Below are 22,821 nucleotides of genomic sequence, written 5' to 3' on the forward strand. Positions count from 1 at the left end.
AGTGTCAGAGTGTGTCAGAGAGTAATAGAGAGTGATAGAGAGTGTCTGAGAGTGTCAGAGAGTGTCAGAGTGTTTCTGAGAGTGTCAGAGAGTGATAGAGAGTGCCTGCGAGTGTCAGAGAGTGTCAGAGAGTGTCAGAGAGTGTCTGAGAGTGATAGAGAGTGTCTGAGAGTGTCAGAGAGTGTCAGAGTGTGTCAGAGAGAGTCAGAGAGTGATAGAGAGTGTCAGAGAGTGATACAGAGTGATAGAGAGTGTCTGAGATTGTCAGAGAGTGTCAGAGAGTGATAGAGAGTGATAGGGAGTGTCAGAGAGTGTCATTGAGTGTCAGAGAGTGTCAGAGAGTTTCAGAGTGTGATATAGAGTGTCAGAGAGTGATATAGAGTGTCAGAGAGTGACAGAGAGTGACAGAGAGTGACAGAGAGTGATAGTGAGTGTCTGAGAGTGTCAGAGAGTGTCAGAGAGCGATAGAGAGTGTCAGAGAGTGATACAGAGAGATAGAGAGTGTCTGAGAGTGTCAGAGAGTGTCAGAGACTGTCAGAGAGTGATAGAGAGCGTCAGAGAGTGTCAGAGAGTGTCAGAGTGCGTCTGAGAGTGACAGAGCGTGTCAGAGAGTTATAGAGAGTGTCAGAGAGTTATGCAGAGTGATAGAGAGTGTGTGAGAGTGTCTGAGATTGTCAGAGAGTGTCAGAGAGTGTCAGAGAGTGAGAGAGAGTGATAGAGAGTGTCAGAGATTGATAGAGAGTGATAGAGAGTGTCTGAGAGTGTCAGAGAGTGATAGAGAGTGATAGGGAGTGTCAGAGAGTGTCATTGAGTGTCAGAGAGTGTCAGAGATTTTCAGAGAGTTTCAGAGAGTGATATAGAGTGTCAGAGAGTGATAGAGAGTGATAGAGAGTGATAGTGAGTGTCTGAGAGTGATAGAGAGTGTCAGAGAGTGATAGAGAGTGATAGTGATTGTCTGAGAGTGTCAGAGAGTGATAGAGAGTGATAGAGAGTGATAGAGCGTGTCAGAGAGTGCCAGAGAGTGTCTGAGAGAGTCTGAGAGTGTCAGAGACTGTCAGAGTGTGTCAGAGAGTGATAGAGAGTGATAGAGAGTGTCATAGAGTGTCATAGAGAGATCGAGAGTGTCAGAGAGGGTCAGAGAGTGTCTAAGAGTGTCAGAGAGTGTCAGAGAGTGATAGTGAGTGTCTGAGAGTGATAGAAAGTGTCTGAGAGTGTCAGAGAGTGTCAGAGTGTGTCAGAGAGAGTCAGAGAGTGTCTGAGAGTGTCTGAGAGTGTCAGAGACTTTCAGAGAGCGTCAGAGAGTGTAAGAGAGTGTCAGAGTGTGTCTGAGAGTGTCAGAGAGTGCCAGAGTGATAGAGAGTGTCAGAGAGTGATACAGAGTGATAGAGAGTGTCTGAGAGTGTCTGAGAGTGTCAGAGAGTGTCAGAGAGTGATAGAGAGTGTCAGAGAGTGATACAGAGTGATAGAGAGTGTCTGAGAGTGTCAGAGATTGTCTGAGAGTGTCTGAGAGTGACAGAGAGTGTCTGAGAGTGAAACAGAGTGATAGAGAGTGTCTGAGAGTGTCAGAGAGTTTCTGAGAGTGTCAGAGAGTGTCTGATAGTGTCAGAGAGTGTCAGAGTGTGTCAGAGAGTAATAGAGAGTGATAGAGGGTGTCTGAGAGTGTCTGAGAGTGTCAGAGTGTGTCTGAGAGTGTCAGAGAGTGATAGAGAGTGTCTGTGAGTGTCAGAGAGTGTCAGAGTGTGTCAGAGAGAGTCAGAGAGTGATAGAGAGTGTCAGAGAGTGATACAGAGTGATAGAGAGTGTCTGAGAGTGTCTGAGATTGTCAGAGAGTGTCAGAGAGTGTCAGAGAGAGAGGGAGAGTGATAGAGAGTGTCAGAGAGTGATAGAGAGAGTCTGAGAGTGTCAGAGACTGTCAGAGTGTGTCAGAGAGTGATAGAGAGTGATAGAGAGTGTCATTGAGTGTCAGAGAGTGTCAGAGAGTTTCAGAGAGTTTCAGAGAGTGATATAGAGTGTCAGAGAGTGATAGAGAGTGATAGAGAGTGATAGTGAGTGTCTGAGAGTGATAGAGAGTGTCAGAGAGTGATAGAGAGTGATAGTGATTGTATAAGAGTGTCAGAGAGTGATAGAGAGTGATAGAGAGTGATAGAGCGTGTCAGAGAGTGCCAGAGAGTGTCTGAGAGAGTCTGAGAGTGTCAGAGACTGTCAGAGTGTGTCAGAGAGTGATAGAGAGTGATAGAGAGTGTCATAGAGTGTCATAGAGAGATCGAGAGTGTCAGAGAGTGTCAGAGAGTGTCTAAGAGTGTCAGAGAGTGTCAGAGAGTGATAGAGAGTGTCTGAGAGTGTCAGAGAGTGTCAGAGAGTGCCAGAGTGATAGAGAGTGTCAGAGAGTGATACAGAGTGATAGAGAGTGTCTGAGAGTGTCTGAGAGTGTCAGAGAGTGTCAGAGAGTGATAGAGAGTGTCAGAGAGTGATACAGAGTGATAGAGAGCGTCTGAGAGTGTCAGAGATTGTCTGAGAGTGTCTGAGAGTGACAGAGAGTGTCTGAGAGTTTCAGAGAGTGTCAGAGAGTGATAGAGAGTGTCAGAGAGTGAAACAGAGTGATAGAGAGTGTCTGAGAGTGTCAGAGAGTGTCTGAGAGTGTCAGAGAGTGTCTGATAGTGTCAGAGATTGTCAGAGTGTGTCAGAGAGTAATAGAGAGTGATAGAGAGTGTCTGAGAGTGTCTGAGAGTGTCAGAGTGTGTCTGAGAGTGTCAGAGAGTGATAGAGAGTGTCTGTGAGTGTCAGAGAGTGTCAGAGTGTGTCAGAGAGAGTCAGAGAGTGATAGAGAGTGTCAGAGAGTGATACAGAGTGATAGAGAGTGTCTGAGATTGTCTGAGATTGTCAGAGAGTGTCAGAGAGTTTCAGAGAGAGAGGGAGAGTGATAGAGAGTGTCAGAGAGTGATAGAGAGTGTCTGAGAATGTCAGAGAGTGTCAGAGAGTGATAGAGAGTGATAGGGAGTGTCAGAGAGTGTCATTGAGTGTCAGAGAGTGTCAGAGAGTTTCAGAGTGTGAGATAGAGTGTCAGAGAGTAATATAGAGTGATAGAGAGTGACAGAGAGTGATAGTGAGTGTCAGAGAGTGTCAGAGAGTGATAGAGAGTGTCAGAGAGTGATAGAGAGTGTCAGAGAGTGATACAGAGTGATAGAGAGTGTCTGAGAGTCTCAGAGAGTGTCAGAGTGTGTCAGAGAGTAATAGAGAGCGATAGAGAGTGTTAGAGAGTTTCATCGAGTGATCGAGAGTGTCAGAGAGTGATAGAGAGTGTCTGAGAGTGTCAGAGAGTGTGTGAGAGTGTCAGAGTGTGTCAGAGAGAGTCAGAGAGTGATAGAGAGTGTCAGAGAGTGATACAGAGTGATAGAGAGTGTCTGAGAGTGTCAGAGATTGTCTGAGAGTGTCTGAGAGTGATAGAGAGTGTCTGAGAGTGTCAGAGAGTGTCAGAGAGTGATAGAGAGTGTCAGAGAGTGATACAGAGTGATAGAGAGTGTCTGAGAGTGTCAGAGATTGTCTGAGAGTGTCTGAGAGTGACAGAGAGTGTCTGAGAGTGTCAGAGAGTGTCAGAGAGTGATAGAGAGTGTCAGAGAGTGAAACAGAGTGATGGAGAGTGTCTGAGAGTGTCAGAGAGTGTCTGAGAGTGTCAGAGAGTGTCTGACAGTGTCAGAGAGTGTCAGAGTGTGTCAGAGAGTAATAGAGAGTGATAGAGAGTGTCTGAGAGTGTCAGAGAGTGTCAGAGTGTGTCTGAGAGTGTCAGAGAGTGATAGAGAGTGCCTGCGAGTGTCAGAGAGTGTCAGAGAGTGTCTGAGAGTGTCAGAGAGTGTCAGAGAGTGTCAGAGAGTGTCTGAGAGTGTCAGAGAGTGTCTGAGAGTGTCAGAGAGAGTCAGAGAGTGATAGAGAGTGTCAGAGAGTGATACAGAGTGATATAGAGTGTCTGAGATTGTCAGAGAGTGTCAGAGAGTGATAGAGAGTGATAGGGAGTGTCAGAGAGTGTCATTGAGTGTCAGAGAGTGTCAGAGAGTTTCAGAGTGTGATATAGAGTGTCAGAGAGTGATATAGAGTGTCAGAGAGTGACAGAGAGTGACAGAGAGTGATAGTGAGTGTCTGAGAGTGTCAGAGAGTGTCAGAGAGCGATAGAGAGTGTCAGAGAGTGATACAGAGAGATAGAGAGTGTCTGAGAGTGTCAGAGAGTGTCAGAGACTGTCAGAGAGTGATAGAGAGCGTCAGAGAGTGTCAGAGAGTGTCAGAGTGCGTCTGAGAGTGTCAGAGCGTGTCAGAGAGTTATAGAGAGTGTCAGAGAGTTATGCAGAGTGATAGAGAGTGTGTGAGAGTGTCTGAGATTGTCAGAGAGTGTCAGAGAGTGTCAGAGAGTGAGAGAGAGTGATAGAGAGTGTCAAAGATTGATAGAGAGTGATAGAGAGTGTCTGAGAGTGTCAGAGAGTGATAGAGAGTGATAGGGAGTGTCAGAGAGTGTCATTGAGTGTCAGAGAGTGTCAGAGAGTTTCAGAGAGTTTCAGAGAGTGATATAGAGTGTCAGAGAGTGATAGAGAGTGATAGAGAGTGATAGTGAGTGTCTGAGAGTGATAGAGAGTGTCAGAGAGTGATAGAGAGTGATAGTGATTGTCTGAGAGTGTCAGAGAGTGATAGAGAGTGATAGAGAGTGATAGAGCGTGTCAGAGAGTGCCAGAGAGTGTCTGAGAGAGTCTGAGAGTGTCAGAGACTGTCAGAGTGTGTCAGAGAGTGATAGAGAGTGATAGAGAGTGTCATAGAGAGATCGAGAGTGTCAGAGAGTGTCAGAGAGTGTCTAAGAGTGTCAGAGAGTGTCAGAGAGTGATAGAGAGTGTCTGAGAGTGATAGAAAGTGTCTGAGAGTGTCAGAGAGTGTCAGAGTGTGTCAGAGAGAGTCAGAGAGTGTCTGAGAGTGTCTGAGAGTGTCAGAGACTTTCAGAGAGCGTCAGAGAGTGTAAGAGAGTGTCAGAGTGTGTCTGAGAGTGTCAGAGAGTGCCAGAGTGATAGAGAGTGTCAGAGAGTGATACAGAGTGATAGAGAGTGTCTGAGAGTGTCTGAGAGTGTCAGAGAGTGTCAGAGAGTGATAGAGAGTGTCAGAGAGTGATACAGAGTGATAGAGAGTGTCTGAGAGTGTCAGAGATTGTCTGAGAGTGTCTGAGAGTGACAGAGAGTGTCTGAGAGTTTCAGAGAGTGTCAGAGAGTGATAGAGAGTGTCAGCGAGTGAAACAGAGTGATAGAGAGTGTCTGAGAGTGTCAGAGAGTTTCTGAGAGTGTCAGAGATTGTCTGATAGTGTCAGAGAGTGTCAGAGTGTGTCAGAGAGTAATAGAGAGTGATAGAGGGTGTCTGAGAGTGTCTGAGAGTGTCAGAGTGTGTCTGAGAGTGTCAGAGAGTGATAGAGAGTGTCTGTGAGTGTCAGAGAGTGTCAGAGTGTATCAGAGAGAGTCAGAGTGTGATAGAGAGTGTCAGAGAGTGATACAGAGTGATAGAGAGTGTCTGAGAGTGTCTGAGATTGTCAGAGAGTGTCAGAGAGTGTCAGAGAGAGAGGGAGAGTGATAGAGAGTGTCAGAGAGTGATAGAGAGAGTCTGAGAGTGTCAGAGACTGTCAGAGTGTGTCAGAGAGTGATAGAGAGTGATAGAGAGTGTCAGAGAGTGTCAGAGAGTGATAGAGAGTGATAGGGAGTGTCAGAGAGTGTCATTGAGTGTCAGAGAGTGTCAGAGAGTTTCAGAGAGTTTCAGAGAGTGATATAGAGTGTCAGAGAGTGATAGAGAGTGATAGAGAGTGATAGTGAGTGTCTGAGAGTGATAGAGAGTGTCAGAGAGTGATAGAGAGTGATAGTGATTGTCTGAGAGTGTCAGAGGGTGATAGAGAGTGATAGAGCGTGTCAGAGAGTGCCAGAGAGTGTCTGAGAGAGTCTGAGAGTGTCAGAGACTGTCAGAGTGTGTCAGAGAGTGATAGAGAGTGTCATAGAGTGTCATAGAGAGATCGAGAGTGTCAGAGAGTGTCAGAGAGTGTCTAAGAGTGTCAGAGAGTGTCAGAGAGTGATAGAGAGTGTCTGAGAGTGATAGAAAGTGTCTGAGAGTGTCAGAGAGTGTCAGAGAGTGCCAGAGTGATAGAGAGTGTCAGAGAGTGATACAGAGTGATAGAGAGTGTCTGAGAGTGTCTGAGAGTGTCAGAGAGTGTCAGAGAGTGATAGAGAGTGTCAGAGAGTGATACAGAGTGATAGAGAGCGTCTGAGAGTGTCAGAGATTGTCTGAGAGTGTCTGAGAGTGACAGAGAGTGTCTGAGAGTTTCAGAGAGTGTCAGAGAGTGATAGAGAGTGTCAGAGAGTGAAACAGAGTGATAGAGAGTGTCTGAGAGTGTCAGAGAGTGTCTGAGAGTGTCAGAGAGTGTCTGATAGTGTCAGAGATTGTCAGAGTGTGTCAGAGAGTAATAGAGAGTGATAGAGAGTGTCTGAGAGTGTCTGAGAGTGTCAGAGTGTGTCTGAGAGTGTCAGAGAGTGATAGAGAGTGTCTGTGAGTGTCAGAGAGTGTCAGAGTGTGTCAGAGAGAGTCAGAGAGTGATAGAGAGTGTCAGAGAGTGATACAGAGTGATAGAGAGTGTCTGAGAGTGTCTGAGATTGTCAGAGAGTGTCAGAGAGTGTCAGAGAGAGAGGGAGAGTGATAGAGAGTGTCAGAGAGTGATAGAGAGTGTCTGAGAATGTCAGAGAGTGTCAGACAGTGATAGAGAGTGATAGGGAGTGTCAGAGTGTGTCATTGAGTGTCAGAGAGTGTCAGAGAGTTTCAGAGTGTGAGATAGAGTGTCAGAGAGTGATATAGAGTGATAGAGAGTGACAGAGAGTGATAGTGAGTGTCAGAGAGTGTCAGAGAGTGATAGAGAGTGTCAGAGAGTGATAGAGAGTGTCAGAGAGTGATACAGAGTGATAGAGAGTGTCTGAGAGTCTCAGAGAGTGTCAGAGTGTGTCAGAGAGTAATAGAGAGCGATAGAGAGTGTTAGAGAGTTTCATCGAGTGATCGAGAGTGTCAGAGAGTGATAGAGAGTGTCTGAGAGTGTCAGAGAGTGTGTGAGAGTGTCAGAGTGTGTCAGAGAGAGTCAGAGAGTGATAGAGAGTGTCAGAGAGTGATACAGAGTGATAGAGAGTGTCTGAGAGTGTCTGAGATTGTCAGAGAGTGTCAGAGAGTGTCAGAGAGAGAGGGAGAGTGATAGAGAGTGTCAGAGAGTGATAGAGAGTGTCTGAGAATGTCAGAGAGTGTCAGAGAGTGATAGAGAGTGATAGGGAGTGTCAGAGAGTGTCATTGAGTGTCAGAGAGTGTCAGAGAGTTTCAGAGTGTGATACAGAGTGTCAGAGAGTGATATAGAGTGATAGAGAGTGACAGAGAGTGATAGTGAGTGTCTGAGAGTGTCAGAGAGTGTCAGAGAGTGATAGAGAGTGTCAGAGAGTGATACAGAGTGATAGAGAGTGTCTGAGAGTGTCAGAGAGTGTCAGAGTGTGTCAGAGAGTAATAGAGAGTGATAGAGAGTGTCTGAGAGTGTCAGAGAGTGTCAGAGTGTGTCTGAGAGTGTCAGAGAGTGATAGAGAGTGCCTGCGAGTGTCAGAGAGTGTCAGAGAGTGTCTGAGAGTGTCAGAGAGTGTCAGAGAGTGTCAGAGAGTGTCTGAGAGTGTCAGAGAGTGTCTGAGAGTGTCAGAGAGAGTCAGAGAGTGATAGAGAGTGTCAGAGAGTGATACAGAGTGATATAGAGTGTCTGAGATTGTCAGAGAGTGTCAGAGAGTGATAGAGAGTGATAGGGAGTGTCAGAGAGTGTCATTGAGTGTCAGAGAGTGTCAGAGAGTTTCAGAGTGTGATATAGAGTGTCAGAGAGTGATATAGAGTGTCAGAGAGTGACAGAGAGTGACAGAGAGTGATAGTGAGTGTCTGAGAGTGTCAGAGAGTGTCAGAGAGCGATAGAGAGTGTCAGAGAGTGATACAGAGAGATAGAGAGTGTCTGAGAGTGTCAGAGAGTGTCAGAGACTGTCAGAGAGTGATAGAGAGCGTCAGAGAGTGTCAGAGAGTGTCAGAGTGCGTCTGAGAGTGTCAGAGCGTGTCAGAGAGTTATAGAGAGTGTCAGAGAGTTATGCAGAGTGATAGAGAGTGTGTGAGAGTGTCTGAGATTGTCAGAGAGTGTCAGAGAGTGTCAGAGAGTGAGAGAGAGTGATAGAGAGTGTCAAAGATTGATAGAGAGTGATAGAGAGTGTCTGAGAGTGTCAGAGAGTGATAGAGAGTGATAGGGAGTGTCAGAGAGTGTCATTGAGTGTCAGAGAGTGTCAGAGAGTTTCAGAGAGTTTCAGAGAGTGATATAGAGTGTCAGAGAGTGATAGAGAGTGATAGAGAGTGATAGTGAGTGTCTGAGAGTGATAGAGAGTGTCAGAGAGTGATAGAGAGTGATAGTGATTGTCTGAGAGTGTCAGAGAGTGATAGAGAGTGATAGAGAGTGATAGAGCGTGTCAGAGAGTGCCAGAGAGTGTCTGAGAGAGTCTGAGAGTGTCAGAGACTGTCAGAGTGTGTCAGAGAGTGATAGAGAGTGATAGAGAGTGTCATAGAGAGATCGAGAGTGTCAGAGAGTGTCAGAGAGTGTCTAAGAGTGTCAGAGAGTGTCAGAGAGTGATAGAGAGTGTCTGAGAGTGATAGAAAGTGTCTGAGAGTGTCAGAGAGTGTCAGAGTGTGTCAGAGAGAGTCAGAGAGTGTCTGAGAGTGTCTGAGAGTGTCAGAGACTTTCAGAGAGCGTCAGAGAGTGTAAGAGAGTGTCAGAGTGTGTCTGAGAGTGTCAGAGAGTGCCAGAGTGATAGAGAGTGTCAGAGAGTGATACAGAGTGATATAGAGTGTCTGAGAGTGTCTGAGAGTGTCAGAGAGTGTCAGAGAGTGATAGAGAGTGTCAGAGAGTGATACAGAGTGATAGAGAGTGTCTGAGAGTGTCAGAGATTGTCTGAGAGTGTCTGAGAGTGACAGAGAGTGTCTGAGAGTTTCAGAGAGTGTCAGAGAGTGATAGAGAGTGTCAGCGAGTGAAACAGAGTGATAGAGAGTGTCTGAGAGTGTCAGAGAGTTTCTGAGAGTGTCAGAGAGTGTCTGATAGTGTCAGAGAGTGTCAGAGTGTGTCAGAGAGTAATAGAGAGTGATAGAGGGTGTCTGAGAGTGTCTGAGAGTGTCAGAGTGTGTCTGAGAGTGTCAGAGAGTGATAGAGAGTGTCTGTGAGTGTCAGAGAGTGTCAGAGTGTATCAGAGAGAGTCAGAGTGTGATAGAGAGTGTCAGAGAGTGATACAGAGTGATAGAGAGTGTCTGAGAGTGTCTGAGATTGTCAGAGAGTGTCAGAGAGTGTCAGAGAGAGAGGGAGAGTGATAGAGAGTGTCAGAGAGTGATAGAGAGAGTCTGAGAGTGTCAGAGACTGTCAGAGTGTGTCAGAGAGTGATAGAGAGTGATAGAGAGTGTCAGAGAGTGTCAGAGAGTGATAGAGAGTGATAGGGAGTGTCAGAGAGTGTCATTGAGTGTCAGAGAGTGTCAGAGAGTTTCAGAGAGTTTCAGAGAGTGATATAGAGTGTCAGAGAGTGATAGAGAGTGATAGAGAGTGATAGTGAGTGTCTGAGAGTGATAGAGAGTGTCAGAGAGTGATAGAGAGTGATAGTGATTGTCTGAGAGTGTCAGAGGGTGATAGAGAGTGATAGAGCGTGTCAGAGAGTGCCAGAGAGTGTCTGAGAGAGTCTGAGAGTGTCAGAGACTGTCAGAGTGTGTCAGAGAGTGATAGAGAGTGTCATAGAGTGTCATAGAGAGATCGAGAGTGTCAGAGAGTGTCAGAGAGTGTCTAAGAGTGTCAGAGAGTGTCAGAGAGTGATAGAGAGTGTCTGAGAGTGATAGAAAGTGTCTGAGAGTGTCAGAGAGTGTCAGAGAGTGCCAGAGTGATAGAGAGTGTCAGAGAGTGATACAGAGTGATAGAGAGTGTCTGAGAGTGTCTGAGAGTGTCAGAGAGTGTCAGAGAGTGATAGAGAGTGTCAGAGAGTGATACAGAGTGATAGAGAGCGTCTGAGAGTGTCAGAGATTGTCTGAGAGTGTCTGAGAGTGACAGAGAGTGTCTGAGAGTTTCAGAGAGTGTCAGAGAGTGATAGAGAGTGTCAGAGAGTGAAACAGAGTGATAGAGAGTGTCTGAGAGTGTCAGAGAGTGTCTGAGAGTGTCAGAGAGTGTCTGATAGTGTCAGAGATTGTCAGAGTGTGTCAGAGAGTAATAGAGAGTGATAGAGAGTGTCTGAGAGTGTCTGAGAGTGTCAGAGTGTGTCTGAGAGTGTCAGAGAGTGATAGAGAGTGTCTGTGAGTGTCAGAGAGTGTCAGAGTGTGTCAGAGAGAGTCAGAGAGTGATAGAGAGTGTCAGAGAGTGATACAGAGTGATAGAGAGTGTCTGAGAGTGTCTGAGATTGTCAGAGAGTGTCAGAGAGTGTCAGAGAGAGAGGGAGAGTGATAGAGAGTGTCAGAGAGTGATAGAGAGTGTCTGAGAATGTCAGAGAGTGTCAGACAGTGATAGAGAGTGATAGGGAGTGTCAGAGAGTGTCATTGCGTGTCAGAGAGTGTCAGAGAGTTTCAGAGTGTGAGATAGAGTGTCAGAGAGTGATATAGAGTGATAGAGAGTGACAGAGAGTGATAGTGAGTGTCAGAGAGTGTCAGAGAGTGATAGAGAGTGTCAGAGAGTGATAGAGAGTGTCAGAGAGTGATACAGAGTGATAGAGAGTGTCTGAGAGTCTCAGAGAGTGTCAGAGTGTGTCAGAGAGTAATAGAGAGCGATAGAGAGTGTTAGAGAGTTTCATCGAGTGATCGAGAGTGTCAGAGAGTGATAGAGAGTGTCTGAGAGTGTCAGAGAGTGTGTGAGAGTGTCAGAGTGTGTCAGAGAGAGTCAGAGAGTGATAGAGAGTGTCAGAGAGTGATACAGAGTGATAGAGAGTGTCTGAGAGTGTCTGAGATTGTCAGAGAGTGTCAGAGAGTGTCAGAGAGAGAGGGAGAGTGATAGAGAGTGTCAGAGAGTGATAGAGAGTGTCTGAGAATGTCAGAGAGTGTCAGAGAGTGATAGAGAGTGATAGGGAGTGTCAGAGAGTGTCATTGAGTGTCAGAGAGTGTCAGAGAGTTTCAGAGTGTGATACAGAGTGTCAGAGAGTGATATAGAGTGATAGAGAGTGACAGAGAGTGATAGTGAGTGTCTGAGAGTGTCAGAGAGTGTCAGAGAGTGATAGAGAGTGTCAGAGAGTGATACAGAGTGATAGAGAGTGTCTGAGAGTGTCAGAGAGTGTCAGTGCGTGTCAGAGAGAGTCAGAGATTGATTGAGATTGTCTGAGAGTGTCTGAGAGTGTCAGAGACTGTCAGAGTGATAGAGAGCGTCAGAGAGTGTCAGAGAGTGTCAGAGTGCGTCTGAGAGTGTCAGAGCATGTCAGAGAGTTATAGAGAGTGTCAGAGAGTTATACAGAGTGATAGAGAGTGTGTGAGAGTGTCTGAGATTGTCAGAGAGTGTCAGAGAGCGTCAGAGAGTGAGAGAGAGTGATAGAGAGTGTCAGAGATTGATAGAGAGTGATAGAGAGTGTCTGAGTGTGTCAGAGAGTGTCAGAGAGTGATAGAGAGTGATAGGGAGTGTCAGAGAGTGTCATTGAGTGTCAGAGAGTGTCAGAGAGTTTCAGAGAGTTTCAGAGAGTGATATAGAGTGTCAGAGAGTGATAGAGAGTGATAGAGAGTGATAGTGAGTGTCTGAGAGTGATAGAGAGTGTCAGAGGGTGATAGAGAGTGATAGTGATTGTCTGAGAGTGTCAGAGAGTGATAGAGAGTGATAGAGAGTCATAGAGCGTGTCAGAGAGTGCCAGAGAGTGTCTGAGAGAGTCGGAGAGTGTCAGAGACTGTCAGAGTGTGTCAGAGAGTGATAGAGAGTGATAGAGAGTGTCATAGAGTGTCATAGAGAGATCGAGAGTGTCAGAGAGTGTCAGAGAGTGTCACAGAGTGTCTAAGAGTGTCAGAGAGTGTCAGAGAGTGATAGGGAGTGTCTGAGAGTGATAGAAAGTGTCTGAGAGTGTCAGAGAGTGTCAGAGTGTGTCAGAGAGAGTCAGAGAGTGTCTGAGAGTGTCTGAGAGTGTCTGAGAGTGTCAGAGACTTTCAGAGAGCGTCAGAGAGTGTAAGAGAGTGTCAGAGTGTGTCTGAGAGTGTCAGAGAGTGCCAGAGTGATAGAGAGTGTCAGAGAGTGATACAGAGTGATAGAGCGTGTCTGAGAGTGTCTGAGAGTGCCAGACAGTGTCAGAGAGTGTCAGAGAGTGATCGAGAGTGTCTGAGAGTGTCAGAGAGTGTCAGAGAGTGATAGAGAGTGATAGGGAGTGTCAGAGAGTGTCTGAGAGTGCCAGAATGTGTCAGAGAGTGTCAGAGAGTGTCTGAGAGTGTCAGAGAGTGATAGAGAGTGACTGAGATTGGTAGAGATTGTCTGAGAGTGTCAGAGAGTGTCAGAGAGTGTCTGTGAGTGATAGAGAGTGTCTGAGAGTGTCTGGGAGTGTCTGGGAGTGTCTGGGAGTGTCTGAGAGTGATTGAGAGTGTCTGAGAGTGTCTGAGAGTGTCTGAGAGCGATAGAGAGTGATAGAGAGTATCTGAGAGTGTTAGAGAGTGTCAGAGAGTGTCTGAGAGTGTCTGAGAGTCTCAGAGAGTGTCAGAGAGTGATAGAGAGTGTCAGAGAGTGTCAGAGAGTGTCTGAGAGTCTCAGAGAGTGTCAGAGTGTGTCAGAGAGTAATAGAGAGTGATAGAGAGTGTCAGAGAGTTTCATCGAGTGATCGAGAGTGTCAGAGAGTGATAGAGAGTGTCTGAGAGTGTCAGAGAGTGTGTGAGAGTGTCAGAGAGTGTCAGAGAGTGATAGAGAGTGTATGAGAGTGATAGAGAGGGTCTGAGAGTGTCAGAGAGTGTCAGCGTGTGTCAGAGAGAGTCAGAGAGTGATTGAGAGTGTCTGAGAGTGTCTGAGAGTGTTAGAGACAGTCAGAGAGTGATAGAGAGCGTCGGAGAGTGTCAGAGAGTGTCAGAGCGAGTCTGAGAGAGTCAGAAAGTGTCAGAGAGTGATAGAGAGTGTCAGAGAGTGATACAGAGTGTCTGAGAGTGATAGAGAGTGTCTGAGATTGTCTGAGAGTGATAGAGAGTGTCTGAGAGTGTCAGAGAGTGTCAAAGAGTGAAACAGAGTGATAGAGAGTGTCTGAGAGTGTCAGAGAGTGTCAGAGAGTATCAGAGAGTGTCAGAGTGTGTCAGAGAGTAATAGAGAGTGACAGAGAGTGTCAGAGAGTGTCAGATAGTGTCAGAGTGTGTCTGAGAGTGTCAGAGAGTGATAGAGAGTGCCTGCGAGAGTCAGAGAGTGTCTGAGAATGTCAGAGAGTGTCTGAGAGTGATAGAGAGTGTCTGAGAGTGTCAGAGAGTGTCAGAGAGTGTCAGAGTGTGTCAGAGAGAGTCAGAGAGTGATTGAGAGTGTCTGAGAGTGTCTGAGAGTGTCAGAGAGTGTCAGAGAGTGATAGAGAGTGTCAGAGAGTGATACAGAGTGATAGAGAGTGTCTGAGAGTGTCTGAGATTTTCAGAGAGTGTCAGAGAGTGTCAGAGAGTGAGGGAGAGTGATAGAAAGTGTCAGAGAGTGATAGAGATTGATAGAGATTGTATGAGAGTGTCAGAGAGTGGCAGATAGTGATAGAGAGTGATAGGGAGTGTCAGAGAGTGTCATTGAGTGTCAGAGAGTGTCAGAGAGTTTCAGAGTGTGATATAGAGTGTCAGAGTGTGTCTGAACGTGTCAGAGAGTGATAGAGAGTGCCTGCGAGTGTCTGAGAGTGTCTGAGAGTGTCAGAGAGTGTCTGAGAGTGATAGAGAGTGTCTGAGAGTGTCGGAGAGTGTCAGAGTGTGTCAGAGAGAGTCAGAGAGTGATTGAGAGTGTCTGATTGTGTCTGAGAGTGTCAGAGAGTGTCAGAGAGTGATAGAGAGTGTCAGAGAGTGATACAGAGTGATAGAGAGTGTCTGAGAGTGTCTGAGATTGTCAGAGAGTGTCAGAGAGTGTCAGAGAGTGAGGGAGAGTGATAGAGAGTGTCAGAGAGTGATAGAGAGTGACAGAGAGTTTCAGAGTGTGATATGGAGTGTCAGAGAGTGATAGAGAGTGATAGGGAGTGTCAGAGAGTGTCATTGAGTGTCAGAGAGTGTCAGAGAGTTTCAGAGTGTGGTATAGAATGTCAGAGATTGATAGAGAGTGATAGAGAGTGTCTGAGAGTGATAGTGAGTGTCTGAGAGTGTCAGAGAGTGTCAGAGAATGATAGAGAGTGTCAGAGAGTGATACAGAGTGATAGAGAGTGTCTGAGAGTGTCAGAGAGTGTCAGAGTGTGTCAGAGAGAGTCAGAGAGTGATTGAGATTGTCTGAGAGTGTCTGAGAGTGTCAGAGACTGTCAGAGAGTGATAGAGAGCGTCAGAGAGTGTCAGAGAGTGTCAGAGAGTGTCAGAGAGTGATAGAGAGTGATAGGGAGTGTCAGAGAGTGTCATTGAGTGTCAGAGAGTGTCAGAGAGTTTCAGAGAGTTTCAGAGAGTGATATAGAGTGTCAGCGAGTGATAGAGAGTGATAGAGATTGATAGAGAGTGGTAGTGAGCGTCTGAGAGTGATAGAGAGTGTCAGAGATTGATAGAGAGAGATAGTGATTGTCTGAGACTGTCAGAGAGTGATAGAGAGTGATAGAGAGTGATAGAGCGTGTCAGAGAGTGCCAGAGAGTGTCTGAGAGTGTCTGAGAGTGTCAGAGACTGTCAGAGTGTGTCAGAGAGTGAAAGAGAGTGATACAGAGTGTCAGAGAGTGTCATAGAGAGATCGAGAGTGTCAGAGAGTGATGGAGAGTGTCTGAGAGTGTCTGAGAGTGTCAGAGAGTGTCTAAGAGTGTCAGAGAGTGTCAGAGAGTGATAGAAAGTGTCTGAGAGTGTCAGAGAGTGTCAGAGTGTGTCAGAGAGAGTCAGAGAGTGATTGAGAGTGTCTGAGAGTGTCTGAGAGTGTCTGAGAGTGTCAGAGACATTCAGAGAGTGATAGAGAGTGTAAGAGAGTGTCAGAGTGTGTCTGAGAGTGTCAGAGAGTGTCAGAGAGTGTCTGAGAGTGTCTGAGAGTCTCAGAGAGTGTCAGAGAGTGATAGAGAGTGTCAGAGAGTGTCAGAGAGTGTCTGAGAGTCTCAGAGAGTGTCAGAGTGTGTCAGAGAGTAATAGAGAGTGATAGAGAGTGTCAGAGAGTTTCATCGAGTGATCGAGAGTGTCAGAGAGTGATAGAGAGTGTCTGAGAGTGTCAGAGAGTGTGTGAGAGTGTCAGAGAGTGTCAGAGAGTGTCAGAGAGTGATAGAGAGTGTATGAGAGTGATAGAGAGGGTCTGAGAGTGTCAGAGAGAGTCAGCGTGTGTCAGAGAGAGTCAGAGAGTGATTGAGAGTGTCTGAGAGTGTCTGAGAGTGTCAGAGACAGTCAGAGAGTGATAGAGTGCGTCGGAGAGTGTCAGAGAGTGTCAGAGCGTGTCTGAGAGAGTCAGAAAGTGTCAGAGAGTGATAGAGAGTGTCAGAGAGTGATACAGAGTGTCTGAGAGTGATAGAGAGTGTCTGAGATTGTCTGAGAGTGATAGAGAGTGTCTGAGAGTGTCAGTGAGTGTCAAAGAGTGAAACAGAGTGATAGAGACTGTCTGAGAGTGTCAGAAAGTGTCAGAGAGTGTCAGAGAGTATCAGAGAGTGTCAGAGTGTGTCAGAGAGTAATAGAGAGTGACAGAGAGTGTCTGAGAGTGTCAGATAGTGTCAGAGTGTGTCTGAGAGTGTCAGAGAGTGATAGAGAGTGCCTGCGAGAGTCAGAGAGTGTCTGAGAGTGTCAGAGAGTGTCTGAGAGTGATAGAGAGTGTCTGAGAGTGTCAGAGAGTGTCAGAGAGTGTCAGAGTGTGTCAGAGAGAGTCAGAGAGTGATTGAGAGTGTCTGAGAGTGTCTGAGAGTGTCAGAGAGTGTCAGAGAGTGATAGAGAGTGTCAGAGAGTGATACAGAGTGATAGAGAGTGTCTGAGAGTGTCTGAGATTTTCAGAGAGTGTCAGAGAGTGTCAGAGAGTGAGGGAGAGTGAGGGAGAGTGATAGAGAGTGTCAGAGAGTGATAGAGAGTGATAGAGAGTGTCTGAGAGTGTCAGAGAGTGGCAGATAGTGATAGAGAGTGATATAGAGTGTCAGAGTGTGTCTGAGAGTGTCAGAGAGTGATAGAGAGTGCCTGCGAGTGTCTGAGAGTGTCTGAGAGTGTCAGAGAGTGTCTGAGAGTGATAGAGAGTGTCTGAGAGTGTCGGAGAGTGTCAGAGTGTGTCAGAGAGAGTCAGAGAGTGATTGAGAGTGTCTGAGAGTGTCTGAGAGTGTCAGAGAGTGTCAGAGAGTGATAGAGAGTGTCAGAGAGTGATACAGAGTGATAGAGAGTGTCTGAGAGTGTCTGAGATTTTCAGAGAGTGTCAGAGAGTGTCAGAGAGTGAGGGAGAGTGAGGGAGAGTGTCAGAGAGTGATAGAGAGTGACAGAGAGTTTCAGAGTGTGATATGGAGTGTCAGAGAGTGATAGAGAGTGATAGGGAGTGTCAGAGAGTGTCATTGAGTGTCAGAGAGTGTCAGAGAGTTTCAGAGTGTGGTATAGAATGTCAGAGATTGATAGAGAGTGATAGAGAGTGTCTGAGAGTGTCAGAGAGTGTCAGAGTGTGTCAGAGAGAGTCAGAGAGTGATTGAGATTGTCTGAGAGTGTCTGAGAGTGTCAGAGACTGTCAGAGAGTGATAGAGAGCGTCAGAGAGTGTCAGAGAGTGTCAGAGTGCGTCTGAGAGTGTCAGAGCGTATCAGAGAGTTATAGAGAGTGTCAGAGAGTTATACAGAGTGACAGAGAGTGTGTGAGAGTGTCTGAGATTGTCAGAGAGTGTCAGAGAGTGATAGAGAGTGATGGAGAGTGTCAGAGAGTGATAGAGAGTGTCTGAGAGTGTCAGAGAGTGTCAGAGAGTGATAGAGAGTGATAGGGAGTGTCAGAGAGTGTCATTGAGTGTCAGAGAGTGTCAGAGAGTTTCAGAGAGTTTCAGAGAGTTTCAGAGAGTGATATAGAGTGTCAGCGAGTGATAGAGAGTGATAGAGATTGATAGAGAGTGGTAGTGAGCGTCTGAGAGTGATAGAGAGTGTCAGAGAGTGATAGAGAGTGATAGTGATTGTCTGAGACTGTCAGAGAGTGATAGAGAGTGATAGAGAGTGATAGAGCGTGTCAGAGAGTGCCAGAGAGTGTCTGAGAGTGTCTGAGAGTGTCAGAGACTGTCAGAGTGTGTCAGAGAGTGAAAGAGAGTGATACAGAGTGTCAGAGAGTGTCATAGAGAGATCGAGAGTGTCAGAGAGTGATGGAGAGTGACTGAGAGTGTCTGAGAGTGTCAGAGAGTGTCTAAGAGTGTCAGAGAGTGTCAGAGAGTGATAGAGAGTGTCTGAGAGTGATAGAAAGTGTCTGAGAGTGTCAGAGAGTGTCAGAGTGTGTCAGAGAGAGTCAGAGAGTGATTGAGAGTGTCTGAGAGTGTCTGAGAGTGTCTGAGAGTGTCAGAGACATTCAGAGAGTGATAGAGAGTGTAAGAGAGTGTCAGAGTGTGTCTGAGAGTGTCAGAGAGTGCCAGAGTGATAGAGAGTGTCAGAGAGTGATACAGAGTGATAGAGAGTGTCTGAGAGTGTCTGAGAGTGTCTGAGAGTGTCAGAGACTGTCAGAGTGTGTCAGAGAGTGAAAGAGAGTGATACAGAGTGTCAGAGAGTGTCATAGAGAGATCGAGAGTGTCAGAGAGTGATGGAGAGTGTCTGAGAGTGTCTGAGAGTGTCAGAGAGTGTCTAAGAGTGTCAGAGAGTGTCAGAGAGTGATAGAAAGTGTCTGAGAGTGTCAGAGAGTGTCAGAGTGTGTCAGAGAGAGTCAGAGAGTGATTGAGAGTGTCTGAGAGTGTCTGAGAGTGTCTGAGAGTGTCAGAGACATTCAGAGAGTGATAGAGAGTGTAAGAGAGTGTCAGAGTGTGTCTGAGAGTGTCAGAGAGTGTCAGAGAGTGTCTGAGAGTGTCTGAGAGTCTCAGAGAGTGTCAGAGAGTGATAGAGAGTGTCAGAGAGTGTCAGAGAGTGTCTGAGAGTCTCAGAGAGTGTCAGAGTGTGTCAGAGAGTAATAGAGAGTGATAGAGAGTGTCAGAGAGTTTCATCGAGTGATCGAGAGTGTCAGAGAGTGATAGAGAGTGTCTGAGAGTGTCAGAGAGTGTGTGAGAGTGTCAGAGAGTGTCAGAGAGTGTCAGAGAGTGATAGAGAGTGTATGAGAGTGATAGAGAGGGTCTGAGAGTGTCAGAGAGAGTCAGCGTGTGTCAGAGAGAGTCAGAGAGTGATTGAGAGTGTCTGAGAGTGTCTGAGAGTGTCAGAGACAGTCAGAGAGTGATAGAGTGCGTCGGAGAGTGTCAGAGAGTGTCAGAGCGTGTCTGAGAGAGTCAGAAAGTGTCAGAGAGTGATAGAGAGTGTCAGAGAGTGATACAGAGTGTCTGAGAGTGATAGAGAGTGTCTGAGATTGTCTGAGAGTGATAGAGAGTGTCTGAGAGTGTCAGTGAGTGTCAAAGAGTGAAACAGAGTGATAGAGACTGTCTGAGAATGTCAGAAAGTGTCAGAGAGTGTCAGAGAGTATCAGAGAGTGTCAGAGTGTGTCAGAGAGTAATAGAGAGTGACAGAGAGTGTCTGAGAGTGTCAGATAGTGTCAGAGTGTGTCTGAGATTGTCAGAGAGTGATAGAGAGTGCCTGCGAGAGTCAGAGAGTGTCTGAGAGTGTCAGAGAGTGTCTGAGAGTGATAGAGAGTGTCTGAGAGTGTCAGAGAGTGTCAGAGAGTGTCAGAGTGTGTCAGAGAGAGTCAGAGAGTGATTGAGAGTGTCTGAGAGTGTCTGAGAGTGTCAGAGAGTGTCAGAGAGTGATAGAGAGTGTCAGAGAGTGATACAGAGTGATAGAGAGTGTCTGAGAGTGTCTGAGATTTTCAGAGAGTGTCAGAGAGTGTCAGAGAGTGAGGGAGAGTGAGGGAGAGTGATAGAGAGTGTCAGAGAGTGATAGAGAGTGATAGAGAGTGTCTGAGAGTGTCAGAGAGTGGCAGATAGTGATAGAGAGTGATATAGAGTGTCAGAGTGTGTCTGAGAGTGTCAGAGAGTGATAGAGAGTGCCTGCGAGTGTCTGAGAGTGTCTGAGAGTGTCAGAGAGTGTCTGAGAGTGATAGAGAGTGTCTGAGAGTGTCGGAGAGTGTCAGAGTGTGTCAGAGAGAGTCAGAGAGTGATTGAGAGTGTCTGAGAGTGTCTGAGAGTGTCAGAGAGTGTCAGAGAGTGATAGAGAGTGTCAGAGAGTGATACAGAGTGATAGAGAGTGTCTGAGAGTGTCTGAGATTTTCAGAGAGTGTCAGAGAGTGTCAGAGAGTGAGGGAGAGTGAGGGAGAGTGTCAGAGAGTGATAGAGAGTGACAGAGAGTTTCAGAGTGTGATATGGAGTGTCAGAGAGTGATAGAGAGTGATAGGGAGTGTCAGAGAGTGTCATTGAGTGTCAGAGAGTGTCAGAGAGTTTCAGAGTGTGGTATAGAATGTCAGAGATTGATAGAGAGTGATAGAGAGTGTCTGAGAGTGTCAGAGAGTGTCAGAGTGTGTCAGAGAGAGTCAGAGAGTGATTGAGATTGTCTGAGAGTGTCTGAGAGTGTCAGAGACTGTCAGAGAGTGATAGAGAGCGTCAGAGAGTGTCAGAGAGTGTCAGAGTGCGTCTGAGAGTGTCAGAGCGTATCAGAGAGTTATAGAGAGTGTCAGAGAGTTATACAGAGTGACAGAGAGTGTGTGAGAGTGTCTGAGATTGTCAGAGAGTGTCAGAGAGTGATAGAGAGTGATGGAGAGTGTCAGAGAGTGATAGAGAGTGTCTGAGAGTGTCAGAGAGTGTCAGAGAGTGATAGAGAGTGATAGGGAGTGTCAGAGAGTGTCATTGAGTGTCAGAGAGTGTCAGAGAGTTTCAGAGAGTTTCAGAGAGTTTCAGAGAGTGATATAGAGTGTCAGCGAGTGATAGAGAGTGATAGAGATTGATAGAGAGTGGTAGTGAGCGTCTGAGAGTGATAGAGAGTGTCAGAGAGTGATAGAGAGTGATAGTGATTGTCTGAGACTGTCAGAGAGTGATAGAGAGTGATAGAGAGTGATAGAGCGTGTCAGAGAGTGCCAGAGAGTGTCTGAGAGTGTCTGAGAGTGTCAGAGACTGTCAGAGTGTGTCAGAGAGTGAAAGAGAGTGATACAGAGTGTCAGAGAGTGTCATAGAGAGATCGAGAGTGTCAGAGAGTGATGGAGAGTGTCTGAGAGTGTCTGAGAGTGTCAGAGAGTGTCTAAGAGTGTCAGAGAGTGTCAGAGAGTGATAGAGAGTGTCTGAGAGTGATAGAAAGTGTCTGAGAGTGTCAGAGAGTGTCAGAGTGTGTCAGAGAGAGTCAGAGAGTGATTGAGAGTGTCTGAGAGTGTCTGAGAGTGTCTGAGAGTGTCAGAGACATTCAGAGAGTGATAGAGAGTGTAAGAGAGTGTCAGAGTGTGTCTGAGAGTGTCAGAGAGTGCCAGAGTGATAGAGAGTGTCAGAGAGTGATACAGAGTGATAGAGAGTGTCTGAGAGTGTCTGAGAGTGATGGAGAGTGTCTGAGAGTGTCAGAGAGTGTCAGAGTGTGTCAGAGAGAGTCAGAGAGTGATTGAGAGTGTCTGAGAGTGTCTGAGAGTGTCTGAGAGTGTCTGAGAGTGTCAGAGACTGTCAGAGAGTGATAGAGAGCGTCAGAGAGTGTCAGAGAGTGTCAGAGTGTGTCTGAGAGTGTCAGAGAGTGTCAGAGAGTGTCAGAGAGTGAGAGAGAGTGATAGAGAGTGTCAGAGAGTGATGCAGAGTGATAGAGAGTGTCTGAGAGAGTCTGAGATTGTCAGAGAGTGTCAGAGAGTGTCAGAGAGTGAGAGAGAGTGATAGAGAGAGTCAGAGAGTGATAGAGAGTGATAGAGAGTGTCTGAGAGTGTCTGAGAGTGTCAGAGAGTGATAGAGAGTGATAGGGAGTGTCAGAGAGTGTCATTGAGTGTCAGAGAGTGTCAGAGAGTTTCTGAGAGTGATACAGAGTGTCAGAGAGTGATAGAGCGTGATAGAGAGTGATAGTGAGTGTCTGAGAGTGATAGTGAGTGTCAGAGAGTGTCAGATAGTGTCAGAGTGTGTCTGAGAGTGTCAGAGAGTGATAGAGAGTGCCTGCGAGAGTCAGAGAGTGTCTGAGAGTGTCAGAGAGTGTCTGAGAGTGATAGAGAGTGTCTGAGAGTGTCAGAGAGTGTCAGAGAGTGTCAGAGTGTGTCAGAGAGAGTCAGAGAGTGATTGAGAGTGTCTGAGAGTGTCTGAGAGTGTCAGAGAGTGTCAGAGAGTGATAGAGAGTGTCAGAGAGTGATACAGAGTGATAGAGAGTGTCTGAGAGTGTCTGAGATTTTCAGAGAGTGTCAGAGAGTGTCAGAGAGTGAGGGAGAGTGATAGAGAGTGTCAGAGAGTGATAGAGAGTGATAGAGAGTGTCTGAGAGTGTCAGAGAGTGGCAGATAGTGATAGAGAGTGATCGGGAGTGTCAGAGAGTGTCATTGAGTGTCAGAGAGTGTCAGAGAGTTTCAGAGTGTGATATAGAGTGTCAGAGTGTGTCTGAGAGTGTCAGAGAGTGATAGAGAGTGCCTGCGAGTGTCTGAGAGTGTCTGAGAGTGTCAGAGAGTGTCTGAGAGTGATAGAGAGTGTCTGAGAGTGTCGGAGAGTGTCAGAGTGTGTCAGAGAGAGTCAGAGAGTGATTGAGAGTGTCTGAGAGTGTCTGAGACTGTCAGAGAGTGTCAGAGAGTGATAGAGAGTGTCAGAGAGTGATACAGAGTGATAGAGAGTGTCTGAGAGTGTCTGAGATTGTCAGAGAGTGTCAGAGAGTGTCAGAGAGTGAGGGAGAGTGATAGAGAGTGTCAGAGAGTGATAGAGAGTGATAGAGAGTTTCAGAGTGTGATATGGAGTGTCAGAGAGTGATAGAGAGTGATAGGGAGTGTCAGAGAGTGTCATTGAGTGTCAGAGAGTGTCAGAGAGTTTCAGAGTGTGGTATAGAATGTCAGAGATTGATAGAGAGTGATAGAGAGTGACAGAGAGTGATAGTGAGTGTCTGAGAGTGTCAGAGAGTGTCAGAGAATGATAGAGAGTGTCAGAGAGTGATACAGAGTGATAGAGAGTGTCTGAGAGTGTCAGAGAGTGTCAGAGTGTGTCAGAGAGAGTCAGAGAGTGATTGAGATTGTCTGAGAGTGTCTGAGAGTGTCAGAGACTGTCAGAGAGTGATAGAGAGCGTCAGAGAGTGTCAGAGAGTGTCAGAGTGCGTCTGAGAATGTCAGAGCGTATCAGAGAGTTATAGAGAGTGTCAGAGAGTTATACAGAGTGACAGAGAGTGTGTGAGAGTGTCTGAGATTGTCAGAGAGTGTCAGAGAGTGATAGAGAGTGATGGAGAGTGTCAGAGAGTGATAGAGAGTGTCTGAGAGTGTCAGAGAGTGTCAGAGAGTGATAGAGAGTGATAGGGAGTGTCAGAGAGTGTCATTGAGTGTCAGAGAGTGTCAGAGAGTTTCAGAGAGTTTCAGGGAGTTTCAGAGAGTGATATAGAGTGTCAGCGAGTGATAGAGAGTGATAGAGATTGATAGAGAGTGGTAGTGAGCGTCTGAGAGTGATAGAGAGTGTCAGAGAGTGATAGAGAGTGATAGTGATTGTCTGAGACTGTCAGAGAGTGATAGAGA

Source organism: Heterodontus francisci, chromosome 22 (genome assembly GCF_036365525.1).
Source record: "Heterodontus francisci isolate sHetFra1 chromosome 22, sHetFra1.hap1, whole genome shotgun sequence".
Lineage (NCBI taxonomy): Eukaryota > Metazoa > Chordata > Chondrichthyes > Heterodontiformes > Heterodontidae > Heterodontus > Heterodontus francisci.